The 20,695-nt window shown below is 38.9% G+C and overlaps 1 protein-coding gene across 3 annotated transcripts in view; it reads right to left on the bottom strand.

The window, feature by feature from the left end:
* Positions 1-16,441, bottom strand: part of MAP3K2 (mitogen-activated protein kinase kinase kinase 2) — a 51,654-nt gene extending 35,213 nt beyond the window's left edge. For 2 of the 3 annotated variants that reach the window (XM_057430002.1, XM_057430004.1), the window contains exon 1: positions 16,320-16,441. The gene's annotated coding sequence lies outside the window, so the exon portion shown is untranslated. Of the gene's footprint in view, positions 1-4,474; positions 4,684-16,319 lie in introns of all 3 variants that reach the window. The other variant, XM_057430003.1, reaches the window with a different exon arrangement.
* Between the last annotated feature and the right edge of the window lie 4,254 nt (positions 16,442-20,695).

Here is a 20,695-nt window from a genome sequence, read left to right as displayed (position 1 = left end):
GAATAAGATTATGTCTAGGTCTCGCAGAGATGCAAGCAGCTTGAATTTGAATGTAATTAAAGAAAGGATGACAGAGAGTGAATTTCAAAAAGGTGATGATGTGATAAGAGTAGCAAACAAAGAAGAATATCCTAGCAACAGCATTTTGGATATAAGGGTGGAGAGATGTTGATTTATATTCATGATTCACTTCCCATCAGCCACCTTCCACAGAGCCTGGAAGTCTTTCAGAATGTGTGAAAGCTGCTGATGGAAGAAAACATCCAGGTGATTCTTGGAAATTGTTTTTAGCTATCTCATGGCAAATGAAAAAAAGCCTGAAGGTAATTAAGTCATGCAGATGATAATCCAATTGTTCAGACACTCTGTGCTGATTGTCCATATGTATACAACTTTCCCTGTAATAAACACAACAGGGTTAAGCTGCCTCTTGGTAACTGATAGATTAAAGCACACAACACCAGCATAAATGTTCTATCATCTCTCATGACTGGCTTGGTCACATTCAGAAAATTTGTAGGCTAGAAACAAACGAAAAAATAAAATAAGAAAGCTTTACCCTCACACAGCAGAGGAAGGTAGCAAGCAGATACTCTATGAGATGAGTATTTATTAAGTAAGCTAGAAAGGGTGTTTTAGTTCCGTGAATATGGAGCCATACAGTGTGCAGAAATTAAATGGTCTCTATGGCATCCAATTTCATAACATAAGTGCAATTTCTAAAGAGTAAATTTAGCTATGGCTACAATAAGAGCCATTAACTAATCATATGAGAACAGTAAAGGTAGTATCTAAAAGAACTTAAGAACATAAGGCTATGCTATGTTAAAAACTGAGAAAAAAAATATAGTGAAGCAAGCAATCTAATTTAGCCTGATTTTGTAGGGAACTCAGACTTCTACAGTAACACTTTATCATTATAGAAAGGTGCCTTATACCCTTGGAGTCCAAACCTGTTACAATAGCAGAGCAGGAATCTCAAGGATATCAATTCCCTACAAATCTTCACTAAAGTAGATCAGTCCAAGTATACATAGTTCCCCATTCTTGCACCAGAGCAAAATGACACAATGTGAACTCAAAAGAAGAAAGATGCACTATAATTATTCCAGCCACAGGTGAAGATTAAATTGGAGATTATGCTATATTAGGCATAAGCAAGTTAAACCAAAATGACAGGAACCAAAATAAAATTTGCTAGCATTGCTATTCAGACATGTCTATCTATAAAAAAGTAGATGATACAAAGAGCCAAGTAAATATTAAGAGTGAGTTTTCACAGAGAATTTTTCAGACTGCAGAATGGCTAAAATATAAAGTAAGACTATAAAAATTTATTTCATAACAAGAAGAATGAGCCAGGAAAAATGGTTTTACCTCTAAAGTGTTACTTGTAAAGAACCAACCTCTTACAAATCACAGTAAGCAAGGATAACAAAACCTCAAGTGATCACCTAATCAAATATACCTACTTAACCTTTAACCAAAATAATGTGCAGCACTGCTCACTCTGATTTTTAAATTAAAAAAAAAATCAAATAAAAATAGTGCCTGTGAACAAGACACTATATTTACTTGCAAATAATAATACCTAAATCTGAATTTCTACAGCAGACCTTTTCATAGCTCAAAGCAAATGTTGGCATAAATGACAGCAACTTACATAGCATGGCAAGCATAGAAGAAAATTCATTCTTGTTACAAGACATTAGTGGATACCTAAAAGCAGGTAACTCTATAAAACAAGAGTAAGAGAGAGGATTTTATCTGGACATACACACAAATGCACACTGGACAAAAAAACCACCCTTTTCAAAGACTATGAAAGCAGTGGCAACAATGCAAAATCATTAAGGAGAGAAAAAAAGAGAAGCAAAAAGCAGTAACAAAAATATTTAAGCAGATAACAGAAAGGTCTGCAATAACTGGAGTCTAACAATAACCCATCAGATATTAATTCAGTTTTAGAAAAATTCAGATCTTTAACTTATTGTAAATATACATAAGAAAAGGTGTTCACAGGGAAAGCAGAAAAGGGAAAGAAAGATTAAATCAATGCAAACCAAAAGCCAATGACGCATTGATATATGAAGGTAACATCTGTAAGACAAAACAAAACAAGGGAGTCTGTATGTCAAATTTGGAACATTAGAAATTAACTGATTAATACGATAACAGAAACATTCCTGTCACAGTACCATGGGATCTTTTAAAATGAAAACATATCACAGGGGAATTAACAGATGAAAGTTGCTTAGGAAAAAAGCTGTTAAGCTTCCAGCCTTCTCTGCACACCTCAAGGAATCTTAAGGTCCAAAAGCTGGCAGGGAGTTATCTCGCATATCAGCAGCATGCCATAAAGGTTGTGAGCCAGAGAGCAGTAATATTCTCCTCCTTAGGTCTTCCTCTGTCATGTGCCCCTCATATTCTGAAGCACTTTCTTCTCCTCTTAATTAATCCTGATAGTGAGATTAATTACACAAGCCAGGATACACTGAGAAAGTTCACCTAATTCTGCTGTACTAGGAAGGAGTGACGAAACAGGAGAACCCACCAAGCTCTCCCAGCTGATGCCACAGAGCAAGGAAGAGACACAATCCAGACCAGCATTTCTCACAAGGCAGCAATTCAGGTGTGACTACCTGTCCTGGACCCAAGACAGCATGAGAAACTGTATTCCCCTCTATTTTTCCCCTTTACAGCTTGCTCTTCCATAGTTGCCATCATTCAACAATTCTATCCTGAGCAGCTGAACTAAATTCTTCTACCACTAGGATGACTGTTTGACAGAGTAAGTACCATAAACATATCAAATACTCCTTTGCAAAAAAGGCATTTCTGGTTTATTTCCTGCAAAGGACTTGGGTTTATTTTTCAAAAATATATTAAGTCTTTTTTTGATTGTCTGACTGTATGTAGCTTAGTCAGTATACTTCTAAATTTGGCCCTGAATTTCTCTCTCTTGTAATTAAACCAGTTCTGCAGAAGACTGAGCTATTTTAACCTATTTTACAGAGATCAAACAACCTTAAGCATATAGCACCATGAGCCAACTACCTAGATCAGCATAAAGTGCTTCATAAATTAATAGCACCCAATCCACCCAAAGTTAACAAACTTTCTTTTTTAATTTAATAAAAATGTATTAAGCGAATAGGGAACCACTCAGGTACACGTGTTTTACTGAATTTAGAGGATGAAATAGCTAGTGGTGATAAAAAACAGGAACAAATAGCCAGCATCCAGTTGTTTTCTGGTTTTGGGGGGAAAAAAAAAGTAAAAATAAAAAAAAAAATCAACAGTATATATCCAAACCACAGCACAGTGGTACTGGAATAGAAATTTCACCATCTACAACAGCAACAGATACAATGCACTAGCTATAATATACTTCAGATCAAATACTTTTAATTAAAGATCCAGGGACATGTAGGAGTCTAACAACACCTCTTCACAAGATTAGTGGTTCAGTTTCCTGGACCATTCTAGAAAATATTTGGAAATACCTGGAAAACAAGAAGATTCCAGTGGATTCTAAATATTGTATAAATAACTGAAAAGGCTAAGAGAAAGGGTCTAAGAGCTGCCATTATTTATCTTCACATCAGTTGAGAGTAAAAGAATACAATCATTAGCTTGGCTTCCACCTCAGAATTAAAAGCAAAACCACAGTAAATGCCTTGATTTCAAGGATTACTATTACTGCCAAGCAAAATACGGCTTCTTGAAATGATTACAGTTAACAGAACTAATTACAGCGACTACCCTACTTAGGTTTTTCCAACATATCTGGCTAAACATCACATGAAATTTTTATTATTTGCTTTAAAGTCTCAACTAATAAGAAACTCTGTTGATGGACTAAAATAAAACATTTTGAGATCCATATTCCTATTTAGCAGAAAACATTAATGATCACAATTCCTAGCGCAACCCCCTTCAACCAGCAATGATCAAGTAGACACAATAAAATATACAAATTACATCTTAAGCAAATAACCTGAATCATATTTAAAAGTCCAACAAAATGTATTTATACATTTTGTATATATATACACGGTTAATATTTTTAATACATATAATAATTTGTGATATTCCACAATTAAATTTTAATTGTTATTGCGTTTATTTTTTTAAAAAAGGACATGAGTTGCATTTATGGTGCTAAAACTGACAGAACTGCTTTTTGAACTTTTATCCTCCCTGCAGCTGGGAGGGCAACACCCATAATCAGAAGATATATTTTATATAAGCCTAAATATTGTTGTTTATTATGTTTATTTAATAATGGTTTTGCATTAAATGCACTTTGACATAAAGACAATCATTAAGGAAATTAGAAGAAAAAGTGGCTGCTGCAAGATATGACAGTCCTACCAGAAGACAGTTCAGAAGAATTATTAAATCACAACATATCTAACGTACCATCTAACACAAGTGCAATAAAAAATTAGATGGATAATGCAATCCTCACCTGTATAAAAATGCAGCGTATGCAGAAGCCATCTCGCTTCTGTACACAACCTACACATACACTGTTCAGTGCAGAATATCAGACAGACTGCAGACAACAAGTGTGGGATGGCTGAAGCCTCAATACCTTTACTGTTGTTACAGATGTATCAGGTATCTCTACAATGTGCAGACTTGAAATTTCTTAAACTTAAGACTTTCAAAATCCTCCTGGCAAGAAAAAAAAAGTGAATTTATGCCTAAGTTAGCATACAAGACCATGCAGACTTACCTCATCTGTACAGCTACAGATACAATTTGGTACTTGCTTATTTTTTAAAAAGAATGGTTACCAGCTGTTCTCCTGCTAGAGTTTAATAAAAAAAGGACAAAAAAAAAAAAAAAAGAAACACAGACTTGCATAAAATACAACTTTTAATTATGGATAGTGCCCTCCCCATTACAAGAAGGACAAAACCTTTAAAGCAGTACTGTCAGTTCTAGCACCAAAAAGGCAGCTCATCTCTCAAAGTACATTGAGAAACAGACTTCAGAATGAACTGAAAGATCCAACATGCCCAGTGACAAAAGCAAATCTTCATCCTACTCTGATTAAATCTTTAGTTCCTGCTGTTCCATAAACAGTAATTTGACACATTCATAGAACATTTATCAACTTGATGAACAATGATCTTGACTTGAAAAAACGCGCGCTGGAAGTTTTGAGAATGCAGGGATGTTTTTTAAGGATTGTTCTCATAAAAATGCAAAGTAGCAGATAATTTACTTCAAGATGAGTGTATAGCAAAATTATGCTTTTGAGATAAGTATCTTAACACTTACAGCAATATTCACAAAGAGTAACTGTAGTCTAGGAAAGCTAATCTCTCTATACTTCCTTTACAGCTGATAGGGAGCGATAAGCATATTTAGAGAGTTTCAATGCACTTATATGTAAGTTTCCTGCTTTGAATGAACCTCTTCTTTCCGAATGGTATCAAGAGCCTCTACTGGCTAACCCTTCATGAGCCCACTCCACTTCAAGTACACAAAAAAGATAAGACTGTAATCGGCCTCAAACAGAAAAGCATCTGCTTTCCTCAGCAAGACCTCTTTCTTCACCTAATTCAAGTTTTACAGAACTTCTTTTTTTCCTGTATCTGTTATTGCTCAGCAGCAGCCAAAGCACTCTGACAGCTCATTTCTTGACCTAACTGAAATATGACTTTGCTGATACATCAAGGAAACCTGCCTTGAAAGTCATAATGCTTCCTAAGACCTGTTCACAATTCCAAGAAAAAACAAAACAACAGACCAAACTTAAACACATGCATTTTAAAGTGAGAAAGGGTCACAACAGCTGTAACTTGTGGACAGATGCCATAGTGACACCTTGCAAAATATTTTAGTGTTGCCCATTTTGCAACAGAACACAGTGGTTACAAATCGACTGCTCATACTCCTCTACTCTTATCCAAAAGCAGATTTTCTTACAAAGGTATGTTAAAAAGTAATAGACACAGTTCACTGGGCTACAAATAAACGCGTCACTGCCTCCAAATCACTCTGGCATCTCAGAAATTTTTTACCACCATCATGATGGGAAGCCTCAGAGCATCACAACACCTAAGAATAACAAATTCCTTGTCATTAAATAAGCTATATGCTATACTCACATCAAAAAAACACTGATGGCTTACGTTATCATGCCCATAGAGTAAAACACTTCTGTGATGTCTGTAACTTTTTTGCTAATTAACTATCGTATGTGAACTGAGTATCCCCATAAAAGGCTTCCCAAAGAAGACAGGTGTATGAAATTTCAATCCATACATTCCCATGAAGCATGCATTACAGTGAATGTCATAATCAGATTTAGGTGCTTTTGTTTCTTCTAAAAATCTCAGTGGTGCTCTCCACTCAGCAGCTGCTGTTGTCATTTGGAGGCCTCTGCTGAAGCTGTCATGAGTGGCATCAGTGTTAGTTTTACTCCAAACTTAGGACTCAGATATTTTAAGCAAGTCAAAATATTTAAGAAGTGCTAAAGGTGTTACATGTAAACTATTCCCCACTACAAATGTAACTACATGTCCCCTATTTGAGATCCCACAGATAGAAAACTTTTTCGTAAGTGTGTGTCACAGACTGTTCACAGCATACACTTTAAAAGAATAGAGTATATCTCTCTCCCTTGTCACAGAATTCAAGATCACAAGTCAAACCAAAGGACTAACTGGGCACAGTAAGCAAACTTAATCTTACCAGCACTATTGATACTGGCAATTTCTGCAACCTTCACAACTCTAAGAATGGAACACTGTGCTACAACCAGTGACAAATTAATTTTAAGAGTAACTGTTCGCTTACAAAGTAAACCTATCCCAAACCACGTAGCATCTATGACCAGCGCTCTTTAAGCAAAAATAAAGTACGTAAAAAGAAAAAGGAGGCTTCCAGCAGAAACTGAATACTGCAAACAAGTGGAGCATTTAAATTAATGTACAAGAGGAATTACGTGTAAATCAGCCAGATTTTGCTTTTGAGAACACAACAAACAAAGCACATCCTTAAACTCCAGTAAGTACCTCTGTTCTTTTCAGTTCATCTTCCAGTTCTGTGTCAGTGATGGACTGAGAGACTATTTTAGGAAATAAGCCAGAGAAATAAACTCATTTTCTATTTCTACAGCTAGTTTTAATATCTATCTTCAGGTAATAAGAAGCTTCACTTTTCTTCAATATAACCATCACAATTGATAGCACCTTCCATTCAGCAAAACTCACTGATTTCACAGTCACTGTGGCATGAGAGTTTTAATCACAGCTGCAAATCCCATTAATATCATTTCAAATCAGGTACCAAAAAACCTGAACACAACAATACATGCAAACCTTTCTGATTAACATGGTCTGCCTGGCATCTTCTTGTGACACCAGAAAGGACAAAATCTAATTCTCCACAGTCATTTATGTGTCTTGGCTGTGAAGGCATCTCAGGTTTCATTTGCTATACGTCTTCTAAATCTTGCAACAGCTCAAGGAGCAATCCTCCTCAATGAACAGCCTTCATTACACACTATCTTACTCATTCCTCAAAGCACGGTTCTTCCTACACACTAAATAAGGCAGCAATACAATGAGGAAAACCAGAGCATGGCAATATAACTAAGATTTTTCTCATCTTCTTCCTCTGTCTTGCCATCAAGCTTTCACACTCCATTAACACACCACTGCCTGGAGCTTCTGCTTAAGATGCCTTTCCTGGCTCACACACCACTGCCTGGAGCTTCTGCTTAAGATGCCTTTCCTGGCTCACACACCGATCTTCCTGGTTCAATACCCTGTGGGCTCTCTCCCCATCATAACTCAAATTAACTCTGCACATTGTCAGGCATTTATTCCATTATTTCCATCCTTAATAAAATACAAAATGCAAAAGCCTCTCATAATACATTAACATGGAATATTTAAGTAGGATAACACAGGAGTCATACAGAACTCTGACACAGCGTAGGAAAAAAAAAAAACAAAACCAAACCTCCCAAATCGATTTCCAATTCAAGAGTAAAACATTCACCAATGACAACAACAAAGAGCAATAAATTTAACCAGGGAGCCACAGGTATGGGTATACTCAGACATCTCACATTTGGAACTATACAGAGGACTTGAGAAGACAGACAAGTATAACCTTAATATACATTAATGGAAACTGAGAAAACCACATGTGCATGCATAGGTAAAGTACTATGCAAAATCCAAGAATTTTTTTTTACCACATGCATAAGAAGATTGTGCATCATTTTTGTAGCCAGCAGGTCTCACCGAGCAGGTCTAAATGGACAAACTTGTCCATTTTCATATCCATATTCAGTATGCACTGTTTTTTAAATAGCATGATCCACACAGACTGACACAGTAAGATACTGCAAGTATACAAACACTTTCACTTTGTGCTTTGCTAACAACCTTCAGCTTCCTGCAGACCAGAGGAAAAAAATATATATATAAAAAAAGTAATTTAACTCAGTCCCTCACGATAACATTTAAACCAGAATGTAACAATGAAAGCCTCACTTTGTCAAAACACTCCAGAATCAAATACAAAGACATGAACACAATGTATCCTCACATTTCCTTCTTACATTCCTTCTTACATCTCCCCCTGCACACCCCTTAACAGTGGGTACTAAATCATCACAGTGACATCTATGATGCTACATAATTATACTTTCCTCTCAAGTGATAAAAATTTAAGAACCCTCATAAATACAGATAATAAGGTAAACTAACTAGAGACTCAAAAGTTCCAGTGGAAGGATTACTATGCACATGCCCACATCTAATAATCACCTTTAACACTACAGTTCCACTGCCAAGGTCGCTTTTCTGTCAAGGGAATAGTCCTGCTTTTCTACAGGAACTGCTACTTCCCAGATGAACCGCAGTGACAAGCAGGAGGTGCAGGGCAAACTGCTAATCCAGCTGAAAAGATTTATTTTAAGTTTTAATTAACCATCAGCCTATGTAACTGATCCCACAGTTCTAAAGAACCAATACCAACACAAAAAAAAGGAGCAAGAACTCATGCTGGGACCATCCCTCTTGGCCACTGCACAGATTCTGATCTTTTTAAAATCATAGAATCACAAAAGAGTTTGGGTTGGAAGGGACCTTAATGATCATCTAGTTCCAACCTCCCTGCCATGGGCAGAGACACCTTATGCTAAATCAGGTTGTTACAAGCCCTGTCCAACCTGGCCTTGAACACTGCCAGGGATGGGGCAGCCGCAGCTTCTCTGGCCAGTCTGTGCCAGTGTCTCACTACCCTCATAGTGAAGAACTCCTTCCTAATATCTAATCTGAATCTACCCCCTGTCAGTTTAAAGCCATTCAGTCACTATCACGGTACACTTGGACTTCCAGTGCTGGAAGTCTCCTCAAAGGCTTTCTTGCAGTCACAGCAGAAGGAAAAAGACCCTTGCATCAATAAATCAGTTAAAATACAGAAAACTGCAGACATGGTTGTTCTCATAAGAAAGGAGGGTACCAGTGAAGCTCCACATGAGTCTGTGTTGTTCAAGATACTCTAAACTATTCAAGAGGCAGGAGCAAGGTGAAAAGTTTTCCAACAATACTGTGCCTATCAATATTACAATATTTGGGAAATCAAAGTAGAGGAGGTGGTCTTTATCAAACTCAAGGGACTGAGCAAGTAAAACAGGAGACAGCACAGATGAATGAAAGTGATACAGGTTGGGGGGCAGAGGTGAGGGTGGAGAAAAGCAGCTCTAACTTTGCAGACAACAAACCAATAGGCTTTGCACTGAATACTGCCAACACTCACAAATGAAAGACAATTAGGAATTATTAATTTTTATAGGAGGGTGAGGGGAAACACAAACCAGTTCAAAACAGATGACACTCTGCCCATCTTGAATACTATCAGTCATGCTAGGGCCTTCAGCTCCAGAAGAGACGAGTAGTTTCAGAGAAGAGCAAAAAGTAAAATTGAAGGCACAGAATGGGTTCTAGAGGGCAAAACAAACAGGCAAGTTTCAGAAATATTCAGGTGGAAGAAGAAAGCGATAAAGAGTTACAAACTCATATGAGGAACAAAGAGATGGATTGTTCATTCCCAAAAGAAATGTGGCACCAAAGGATACCAGTACAAGCTAAGTTCAAAAATTATAAATAAACAAATAATGCAACAAATACCATACCAAAGGATATTTGGATACCAGACATTTAGCAGCATGAAAAAAATCCAACAACTGCCAAAGTTGAGGATAAAAGTCCAAAAGCTACTAGCCACACAAAAACCACATCGGACTTAGAACAAACACATTTCTGAAAATATTTAGGGATTGAAAGAATATTCAAGCTAAGTACTATATAAGCTTGCCCTGTCCTCACTCTTCCATAAGCATTCACTCATGCTCACCTGTTGGAGGAAAACACTTCATTATCTTCTGTTTGATTTCACTACAGTTTTTTGGTATTCATGATAGTGCCAGTATCACAGTCACAGAGCCATAATAGATATTCTCTAATGGAACTGACTGCAGCGGTTTAAGAAGTTATGCATTACACTATCCACCTTATCCCTGCCTGAAGTTACTGCACTTACTGGTATCAGCAGCGCAAGAAATGCTTTTCTAATTCCTTATACCCATTCAAATATCAACAAGCCATTACTGAAAATACAAAACAGCACTTGAAGATTTGGGGTTTGTTATTCCAATTGATTTTTTATTAAAAAAAAAAAAAAAAGCCTAAAAGCTTCATGCTGGAGTTACAATAATTGTGACATTTCTAAAAATACACATGGTGTGACAAAACAACAATTAAATACAGGTTGAGTTTCACCAGTCATGAGCAGTTAACATCAAAAAATATTTAGGGTTACAATTCTCATGTTGTAGAGAACATGAACATCTTCATGTAGAATATCTTATTTTCTTCAGATTTTCTTTAGCAGTTTAATTACTGCTTGTGTCAGGATTTTAGTTCTCTTTTAAAATTCAAACAGCTTGAGCTAGATGTATCCTAGCTTTCAAATCCTGGTTCAAAGGTGAGACCATAGTTCCCACTGTTATCATTTTGGTAACGTGACATTCAATTTGTTAGCATTTAGAGAACTCTCTTGTCCAAATTATTTTGAAATAATTTTGGGATAGGCAAGAGGTAATCAACACTGACTACTTATTTTTGCAAAAAGTTAAAGACCTTGTTTAAGAATCATTATTGATGTCTGTTTTGTTTTTTTGTGAAGGCAGCACTGCTGAAAGAATTGCAGAATTTGTCCCATCTGTGATCTAGCCTTGAAAATTATGGTTAAGATCATTTATATAAGTCAGATAAAGTGGTGTAAGCCAGGGTATATATAACAGCATAACAGATGTGCTGAATACATCTGCTCCATAGTTCACTCTGCAATTCTTCCAATAAGGCATGCCTATATAATAAAAATCTCTTCTACTGTGTCATTGGACTGTATGACGTCTCAGAATAGCAAAAGGCTTGTTCATGTACTGCTGGACTGACAGAAGTTACCTTAGCAAAATGACTTACTTGAAAGACAGTACATGTATAAAACAGGCTGGTAATGACACACTTTTGCCAATAAAAGCTGCATCTAACCCTAGGAGAACTTGTTCTCAATCAAGTTTCCTGTTACAGAGCAGGGTATATGTTCAAAAGCCACAGGGATTGTATGTGCTGGCAAATAGATGTGGAAGAGCAGAAACTGCACATTTTCCTGTAGAATAATTTATTGAACAGTGATCCTGGTTTGAGTCTAGAAATGCTTACTATAAGAAAACTAACCAGAAATAAAGACTGAATTCAATATAGTATAAGGTGCTATTCTTCAGAGAGATAATTCAAACTCATACGTATGAAGAAAGGGATACCTGATCTAACAAGCAGTAATACAAGCTCCTGTGTTAACATGCAGGAGCAAAACAAAAAGCCAAAAAACCCCAATAACTACACCCCCTCCCCCCCCCAAAAAAAACAACCAACCAACCAAAAAAAACCCCAAAAAACAAACCCCACAAAAAACATATAAAAAACACACCAAAAAAAGCACCAGCCTCTACCATACCTGCAGACACACACCCCAGAATGACATTTTAATAAGGCTGTCATGTTACTTCTCCTGCAACTTACAGAGTAAGTTAATTGTTCTGGTGCTGTAAGACTTTGCCAGGGGAACTTTGAAAAAGATATAGACAAATCACACAGAGTCCAACAGAGGTTACAACAACAACCCTGAGAAAACTCGATCTGTGAAGAAAAGGCCTGTTTGCACAGTTTAGTAAAGAGAAGTCTGAAATAAAAGGAGAAGGAGTCTTCACATATGCAAACCATTGGTGCAAAGAGTACATAAATCATTATCCTGCATGAGTAATAATGCTTGGACAAGAACTAACTGGCTCAAATAGCATGAAGACAGAGACTTAAGTTAAATATTAAAAAAAAGCCTCCTAACTATAACAATAGTTATGTACTAGCTACAAATAGATCTGTGAAGAGGTGTGGTATTCCTCTCTTTTGAATTTTTTAAGAGAAGATCAGACAAATGCCTGTCAGACCTGATTTCAGTGTGTTTGTTTCGAAAACACAGCAGGGGCTGACTTCATGAAATCCCTTCCCTTCTTACACATCTATAATTTCTTCATTTATCCAAATGACAACTGTTTATCCATGTTACCATACCTAAGCTTTAGAAGTACAGTCCTTGCAACATAAATATCTGAAACATTTGAATTTTATCACATTGCTGTTGTCAGACTGATAGTGTACTTTGTGAAGCATCCTTTACTACTGCAGATAATCCACAGAAGTGGACAAATGATTGAATGGAAATACAGAAAGAAAAGCAAGTGAGGATAACATAGTAAAGGACTCAAAGAACAAAAAATATGGCTGAAAACAAAGCTACAGCAAAGAAAAATACCTGCTGCCTGAAGAAAATTATTTTTGTCTATCATGCGAAAAACTAAGTTACAGTTTGCTAGTATAATTTCAAAAACATGCAATAATTTGAGATACAGAAATTAAGGTAAGTAAAAGACTTTGCAAATGGACAGGGAAAAGTCACATCTTTACAGGCCCCCCTACATTACCAATTCCCAACTCCCAGTTTTTAAAGCACATTGAAGATACCCCTCGCTTTGGCCTTGCTCTAGTAAGTCCAACTTCAAATGACCTCATTAAGCTGGGCTCTAAACTATGCCATATATATATTTCTGGGTCAAGTATCCCTAGAGAAGTGGATCGCACAGGTGGAAATCAATGTAATATCCTCACAGAATTCCACCTTTCCTTTTCTTATTGTCACCAAACCTTCTACAGCTCCTCAGAAACTACACAAGGTGAATATATTAAAGACACCTCAGAAAATAAAATGCAAACAGCATATTAAACTAAGAAATCAGTTAATACAGCCATAAGCTGCATTTGTTATTATTACTGTATTACTAAATCAAGATGTCACACTACGATCCAGAAGTGAGAATCAGGACTGCACCACATTCTGAGCATGTTCCCACTGCCCAATTATATGTTTACATGTAATTCCTTAGCACTGCAACACACCAAACTATTAAAAGAGCAAATGCAGTATTTATTGTTTTAAAAAAAGACTTTTATTCTCTCCCATAGAAAAAACAGCGTACTTAATAGAATTCACTGGGGCTTTTGTGGCCTTTTTTTGTTTGTCTGTTTGTTTTGTTTTTTAATACTGTGTCACTTCTACTTCAGAATTTAGAAAGCTTAAGTTTAGAAATTAACCTTTCAAACTTAGTTTTTTGCCGATTAGATAAGCCTAGGCAGAGTCAGTAGTCAATATATATATTTACATTATTTTATCATACGCATGAAAAATAAGCCCTGCAAAAGTAACAAGATGTACTTAATTATGTTGCTCAGTCACATTTTCCTAATTTACTGCTTTTTCTCCAAGAGTAGTCTAAAAAGAGACTAATGTGAAGAGCAACAATCTAAAACAAAATTATTAGAAAATACATTCATTACTACAAACCAAATGTGTACCTCTGGATAGATCAAAACACCTTTGGTTGTGTGTTTGGTGGGAGAGGGGGAATCAGTGAAGGGAATTACTACTATAATTCTCAGGTTGTATTTCCTAAAAAAACATTTTCAGTTCAGAGAACGCTCAGCTAGAGAGTCACTGAATAATCCATCAAAAAGTATGTTACATCTTACTCACTACTTCTGACAGCTTACTGTGGTAAAAAGTCAGCCTGCAGTAAAGATAATAAAGATGAAAAACATAAAATGAAACTTAAGATTACTAATACACAAAGTTTTTTCAAAACGTGCTCCATGAATACCTAAGAATGATAAAGGTTTAAAAACCAATAACTGTAATTTGCACCTAAATGTTAACATTGTATTTTAGGAATTTATAAGAAAAAATTTAAAGTAAAAAATATAAATGTGAATTAAATTTACAGCATGACCAACTTCCTTGCTTTCTCCAGAAGAAAGCTTTACCTTTATAATAAAAAGGTAATTCTTATGCATTTAGCCACAATAGGCTCTAAATTCCACAAGTCTGTTCATTTATGCCCTTTCCCAAGAACCACAGCAAAGAAACACTGATGGGTCTATGACCACATTTGAAAGGCTATTCATTTTTTGAAATAACTAGAGTTTTATCAACATTTTACAAAAAGCTTCTCTACCATGATATTAAACAACACGGTATGCTCTTGTTAACCTACATTAATAAAGTCTACCCGTTGCAGGTATCTGCCTACCCACATATATATAAAAGCTCTCAATACTACCAGATGCCACAGCTATCTTCAGAAAAGTTTCTTCTGACAGTTTAGAAATCTGAGCAAGCCAAGACAAGCCATTCAGAAACATCTGTTTTCTTCACCATAGTCTTCCATTAGTGTCAGGCAAACCACCGACAGAGTTCATCAAGACAAACTGTACACAGATCTTCCTCCAGCAGCAAGTCATTTGATAAACATTTCCCTGCTATTCTGCTTTATCAAAATGCAACAGAACCTTGGAAAAACCTCAAATTAATTGTATACAGCCTCACATTATCCGAATTAATATTTGGGTTCAATACATTTCTGTGACAATTGTGACAAACACAAAGTGTGAAGAAAACAAGAATTCCAGCAAGTTCTCATTTTTAAATGTATTCCTGAGGAAAGCAGTTACTTCCAAAATCAGCAAAGGCATACGTGACAATAAAATTTCCTCATGCAGTATTTCTCTCATTTTCAAGTGACAGTGACAGGCTCCATGAAGAGTGGGAACCAAAACAAAAAAATTCTTCTGAGGTTTTTCAGTGTGGCCTAAGTACTAACTTATATCACTGCCCATCCACTTAAAAAGATCCATAAGGGAACCCCATAGGAAAGAGCACTTTCTAGGGTATTCTGCTAATAAATGTTATGCCATCAGAGAATCCAAGATGCAGTGCAAGACAAGCATGTAGAAATTTATTCTGCAAATACTACTACATCTTTGCCATATGCATAGCAACACATTACTGAAGGCCTCTCACACTCTGCAACGTGCTGCATTGTTTAAAGAAAAGAAATGCTATAGCTGAGAAACATTTTCTGCAGACCAGAAATTCCCCTTACTTCAAAGCAGGTTTCTATTATCTTTTACAACCCTCTTGGAGGACATTTCATGATACAATACATCTTTGAAGCACTCAGCTTATTTAATGCTTTGATCTTCAGTAATTCCACAACCAAAAAATACAACCAGCTTTATGAGGCAAAAAATTAAGCCAGAAAAAAAAAAAAATTAAATCCAAAACCCCAAATCCATCCAACCTCATGGGTGCTGCAATGCACCTCAAATACAAGGAAAAAATAATCCAACGTTCACTTTTCCTCTGACAAAAATATCTCACAGAATCTGACCTACATACCCAAATCATAGTGCTGCTATCACTGTAGAGCAATTTAAAGACAGGATGCTACAGCATCAGTATGCAATCACAGCAAGGTTTACGGTGACATACAAATATCTGTAGAGCTCGTAAAATCCTTGGGATTCTGCAGTTCTAACGTAAATGCCTAATAAGCCCCTCGCCCGCCCCACCTCAAAGAGCTACCCCGCCGCGTACCTCCATCTGCCGAGGGCCGGTGCCCCCAGAGGCTCTCAGCAGTGCGGTTCCCGCAACCCCCCAATCCGGCCCGACACCTCCTGGACACCGAAGCTGCCCCAAGCGGCCACGCACCAGCGGCCCCTTCAACGCGCTCTGACAAATCCGCCCCCTTGAAAAGCACACCGCATCCGGGCCGCTCCCGCCCGCCCTTCCCCAGAGCGACTCCCGCCCGCCCCGCCAGCACCAACCTGTGTCACAGCGGAGGCCGGGGCCCGCGAGGGACCCCCCGCACTGCCCGGGGGCGGCGGGCGCAGGCCCGGCTGGGCGGGCGGCGGGGAGGGAGCGGCCAGGATTCCGGAAAGCAGCCCACCCCCCCGGAGGAGGGGGGGAAGGGGCCAGAGGCCTGCCCGCCCGGGGGCACGGCGGGGAGGGTGACAGGAGGCACCGAGGCCGGCACGGAGGGAGCCGCACGCCGCGGCAGGCCCGTAAGGGGGCGAGTGGGAAAGGGGTTCCCGGAACGCTGCCGCCGCGACAGACCCGGGCCGCGTCGCGCCGAGCCGGGCCGGGCCGGACCGAGCCCGGGCGTCGGGTGGTGGCGGGGGGAATCCCGTCAGGCGTGAGGCGCCGGTAGCAACTCGTGACGTCAGCTGCGCTGCCAGCGGCGGGCGGGGAAGGAGGGAGCGTCACGGCGCACGGGCGGGACGAGGAGAGCGTTCCTCCTCTGCGCACGCGCAGGAGGAGCAAGCAGGGAAGGGTAGGAGGGTTTATGTGGTGTGGGTCTGTGCCGCCCGGGGCACAGCGGCCTGGTGAGTGCAGGGCTCCAGCGCTCCGGGCAGCGCTACTCGTTCTGCCAGGCTCTGAGCTGTTGGCTTACTGCGGGTTTGTTATCTCCGATGATCAAGGGCAGAGTGCGAACGTTCCCCGCCGGGCAATCATGGCTCCTTCGCTGCTTAGCTCAAAAAAAACCTCTTAGCCCCGGCGTGCCCGGAGTAGCTGCCCTGCGGTAGGACAGGCTCCCCAAACTCCACCTTGAGCAGGCCACATACGACTTTAGGACTATCCAAAATGCTGGTCTGCCACCTTCAGGATGTCCATTTTTCTCACAGTGCAGCCTGACTGCTCTCTGCAGGAGCCACCTTCTTCCTTCAGGAAGTCAAGACATGCAAAAAAGAAGGATGCTACCCGAAGTTAATCAGTGAGGAAGTACCTCCCAGTACATAGCAGGACAGCTATGACTGCTATCCTCGCAGTCTAAGTAGCACATGACTGTAAATATTACTACAGCAGTGTAATCAGTTTTGTACAGATTTAAAAATAAGCTTGCAGCCATGAACCATTGCGTAAAAATGCACGAGTGACAGCGTGTTTAGCAAACCCTTCGAGTGACACTGATGATGGGCAACGGATATACAGAGAGGGCAGCAGCGAGCTGTGCTGATGCACCCCACTGCAGCACAGCTGCACTCAAGCGCTGCTTTCCAGCTACGTGGGCAAAGGTATTTAAGACAATTGGAGGCTTGTAAAGCCTGGACAAGCCCTCAAAATTTACCCAAAACAAGGGCTAGGGGTTTATTTCGGTCACCCTAAACAAACCTAGGAAAATCTACTTGAATGGAAGTTGTAAGACATTGTTATTATAGGCATACATAATTATGCTGGTAATACAGGCAAGTTTTCAGTGGGACAAGACCCCAAGCTGCACACCCAGGCACATAAACTTCCAGTGGGAACCACGTATAAAACTCAGGATTTGCACATCAAGGGCCACAGCTTGAGAGCTTTGAGATGTTCCACTGAAATCATCTGCAGAAAATGCTAAAAGAAAAATTGTCATCTTAAAAAAAAAAAAAAAAAGGATTGAAGAGGACTGTGCTAAAGAAAGACCATGTGATGAAGCATAGCCAAAAAGGGCACAAGGCTCTGATTCACACTGGTTAAATAAGAACTCCAGAGCCAACATGATGGAGATGCAGCTGCCTCTCAAAGCTAAGGCACTTTTTTCACAGTAGGCAAAATCGTCAGCCATGTTCATGAGACACCTGCTATGACCAAGAGCCTTTAACTAGAAAGTTAAAAAGGTTACCTTTTCTGCTAAAGGACAGGGAAAGAGCCAAGAAAAATGCTGACGTGTGATGCTCCTGCACCATCAAGCAAGATCAATGAGCCACAGCTGCTTACACAGCTTGGAAAACATTCAGTGTTTCCCTGGCCTTAATGCTCCAGTTCATGGCCATTTGTCAGTTTTAGCATCTTGCAAATAGATTTCACTGATGGAGGAAGGGTTAGTGAACAGTAGGTTTTGAAGTCAGAATTCCTTCACTATAGAAGCAGCTGACAAGGGTTGTGGAGAATCATCCCACATTCCTCTGCCCATGCAATCCTTTGTACTTCTGCACAAAGCCATCTTGGCACAGAGCACACTCCCTGCACTGTGAGCACTGTCCTGAGAGTGCTTCGCAGAGGTGATGTACATCCTGACAGACATCTGTTGTGCCATAATCCCTAAAACAGAACACCTTCAGTATCAGGAGCTAAATACTGACTTTGAGATAAAAAAAAAAAAAAAATCCATCAACATCAGTGACCAGCACTTAATGACAGTGGCTCATGGTGAGCTCAGCCCAAACCCAGGGGCATGGTTCTGAGATCATGTGTCATGCTACTGGAGCAAAATAAAGCTTATAGGGACAAGTATAATTGCTGATATGGAAAAAGAGTATAAAAATAGATGACAGAAGTTTCAGCAAAGTGTATTAGCTCCTGAAGCATTCAGCACAAGCCCTTTACAAGCGATGGAAGTCAGGAGGAGTGGATAAGCACATCTTAGGATGGTCTACTCAAGCAATTGACTGAAATTTGGCAGTAAGACTCTCCATGGATTCCAGAATCAATACCTCATTGCAGTAAGAGGTTTTCACCTTCTAGATGTATTGCTTGAGGCTAACAAGTGACTGTTAGTTAACACTAAAGACACAGCTTCTGAACACGTTAAAAAGGAACAAAACAGCTCCTTTTCATGGCCATGACATAGTCCTCCATTTCTTTCCCAAGTTTCTCTGCCTCCCCACCAGTCCTTCCTATAGCTGGCACCATATTACCATATTTTGAACTACATCCAGAAAAGGACCCAGTTAGGTGATCAATTTAATACTTCTTTTCTTTCTTTTTTTTTTTTTTTTTAATCCAGAAGAGGGGTTAACTGCAAAGGAACAAGCTGCTAGAGACAGAGCAGGTAAGGGAAGTCAAAATATCTTCTTCTGGGAGCAGCAGCAGCATAGTGTTTGTGATGCCAAAATGTTATAATGTGATCCTCACTGGCAGGAGGCCAACATTCTTATTATAAATTTAAATCCAGCTCTCCTGCATTGAGCAAACAATAGTACTACTTCAAGCCTTCGCTAGCCTTACCTGCCTTCTGTGCTCTTTTGCCTTTCCAAGACAGAAGAAACACATGCCTGTATCTCAGCAGTTCCAGTTCCTCCCTATACAAATGCACCATCACTGTGAGGCTGATGCCAAAAGAGACGAAGAGCAAATAGCTCAGGGAAGACAGTCCTAAGCCTCTGTTGAAAGAGTTAGAGAAGAGGCTTCATCTTCCCGCTAGCAAATATATTTCTTACTCACATTGGAATCTCCCATCATAATCAGTATTTTGGACTTCATTATACAGTCCCACTGCTCAAGACATTTCAGTTTAGCTCCAGAGCAAAATGAAAAAAAGAGCAGCCAGCTACTGATCTGTCTGCAACACTTGAAACTTGTCTAAAATGTGGGAAAATACAGTAGTTATTCAGGTATGGAGTTGCTTCTCTAGAAAAAGCAAGCACGCTATAAATGAGACTAGGCAGCAGTACTGATGGGTTGCTTCATAAACTTCAATGATGGGGTTGGAGCAGATGAACCTATTTACCTTTAGGACTCAGCCACATTCAGTTACCCAGAACTGTGTTGACTTTACTAGTAAGATTATTCCCCTAATGGCTACATTACTCAGCCATTTAACACAAGCCAGCTATTCGAGATGGCAAGAGTAAACTAGGAGATGTTGATTAGAAGTAGATGAAATTACAATGTCTGGCAAATAGCATGCTTTCTTAAAGATTACACAGGATACTTTATAAAACTATTCAGAAGACTAAGCATAACCATAAAAGTTTGTAACAAGAAAGTCTTGTATTTGACACTGCTCAGACTATATTCCCTTCAGCAAACATGATGACTGTTTATCTTTACAGAATGACGATTTTTACAACACAGACTTCATTTTACACTAAGTTAAACCCCTGAATAATCAAACTTCATTTTACGCTACATAAGTACCCTCAATAATCAATATTCTGATTAACACAAAGAGTATCTGTAAAACATAAGGCAAGTACAGTTGATAAAAAATCCCTTTCACTGAAAGACGCTGTTTTCATAAATGTGAAGTTCTACAACACATATTCAGATACAAGACCAGACAGTGAGGCAAAGTAGCAGTTGGTAAGCACCTACTTGTCAGTCAGATGAGTATCTGATAAGGGGTAGGTAGAATAGGTACAGGTTTAACTAGGGGTAAATAGTAAAGCAACTGAAAAGAGATTTTTAACAGAATGATAAACGTAACTGTCATTCTAACAGT

The sequence above is a fragment of the Pezoporus wallicus genome, unplaced genomic scaffold (assembly GCF_028554395.1).
Source record: "Pezoporus wallicus isolate ANWC-B61680 ecotype Strahan unplaced genomic scaffold, APGP_CSIRO_Pwel_v1 contig_5261, whole genome shotgun sequence".
NCBI lineage: Eukaryota > Metazoa > Chordata > Aves > Psittaciformes > Psittacidae > Pezoporus > Pezoporus wallicus.
Note: the sequence above shows the minus strand (reverse complement) of the source record. Positions and strands in the feature narration are given on the sequence as shown.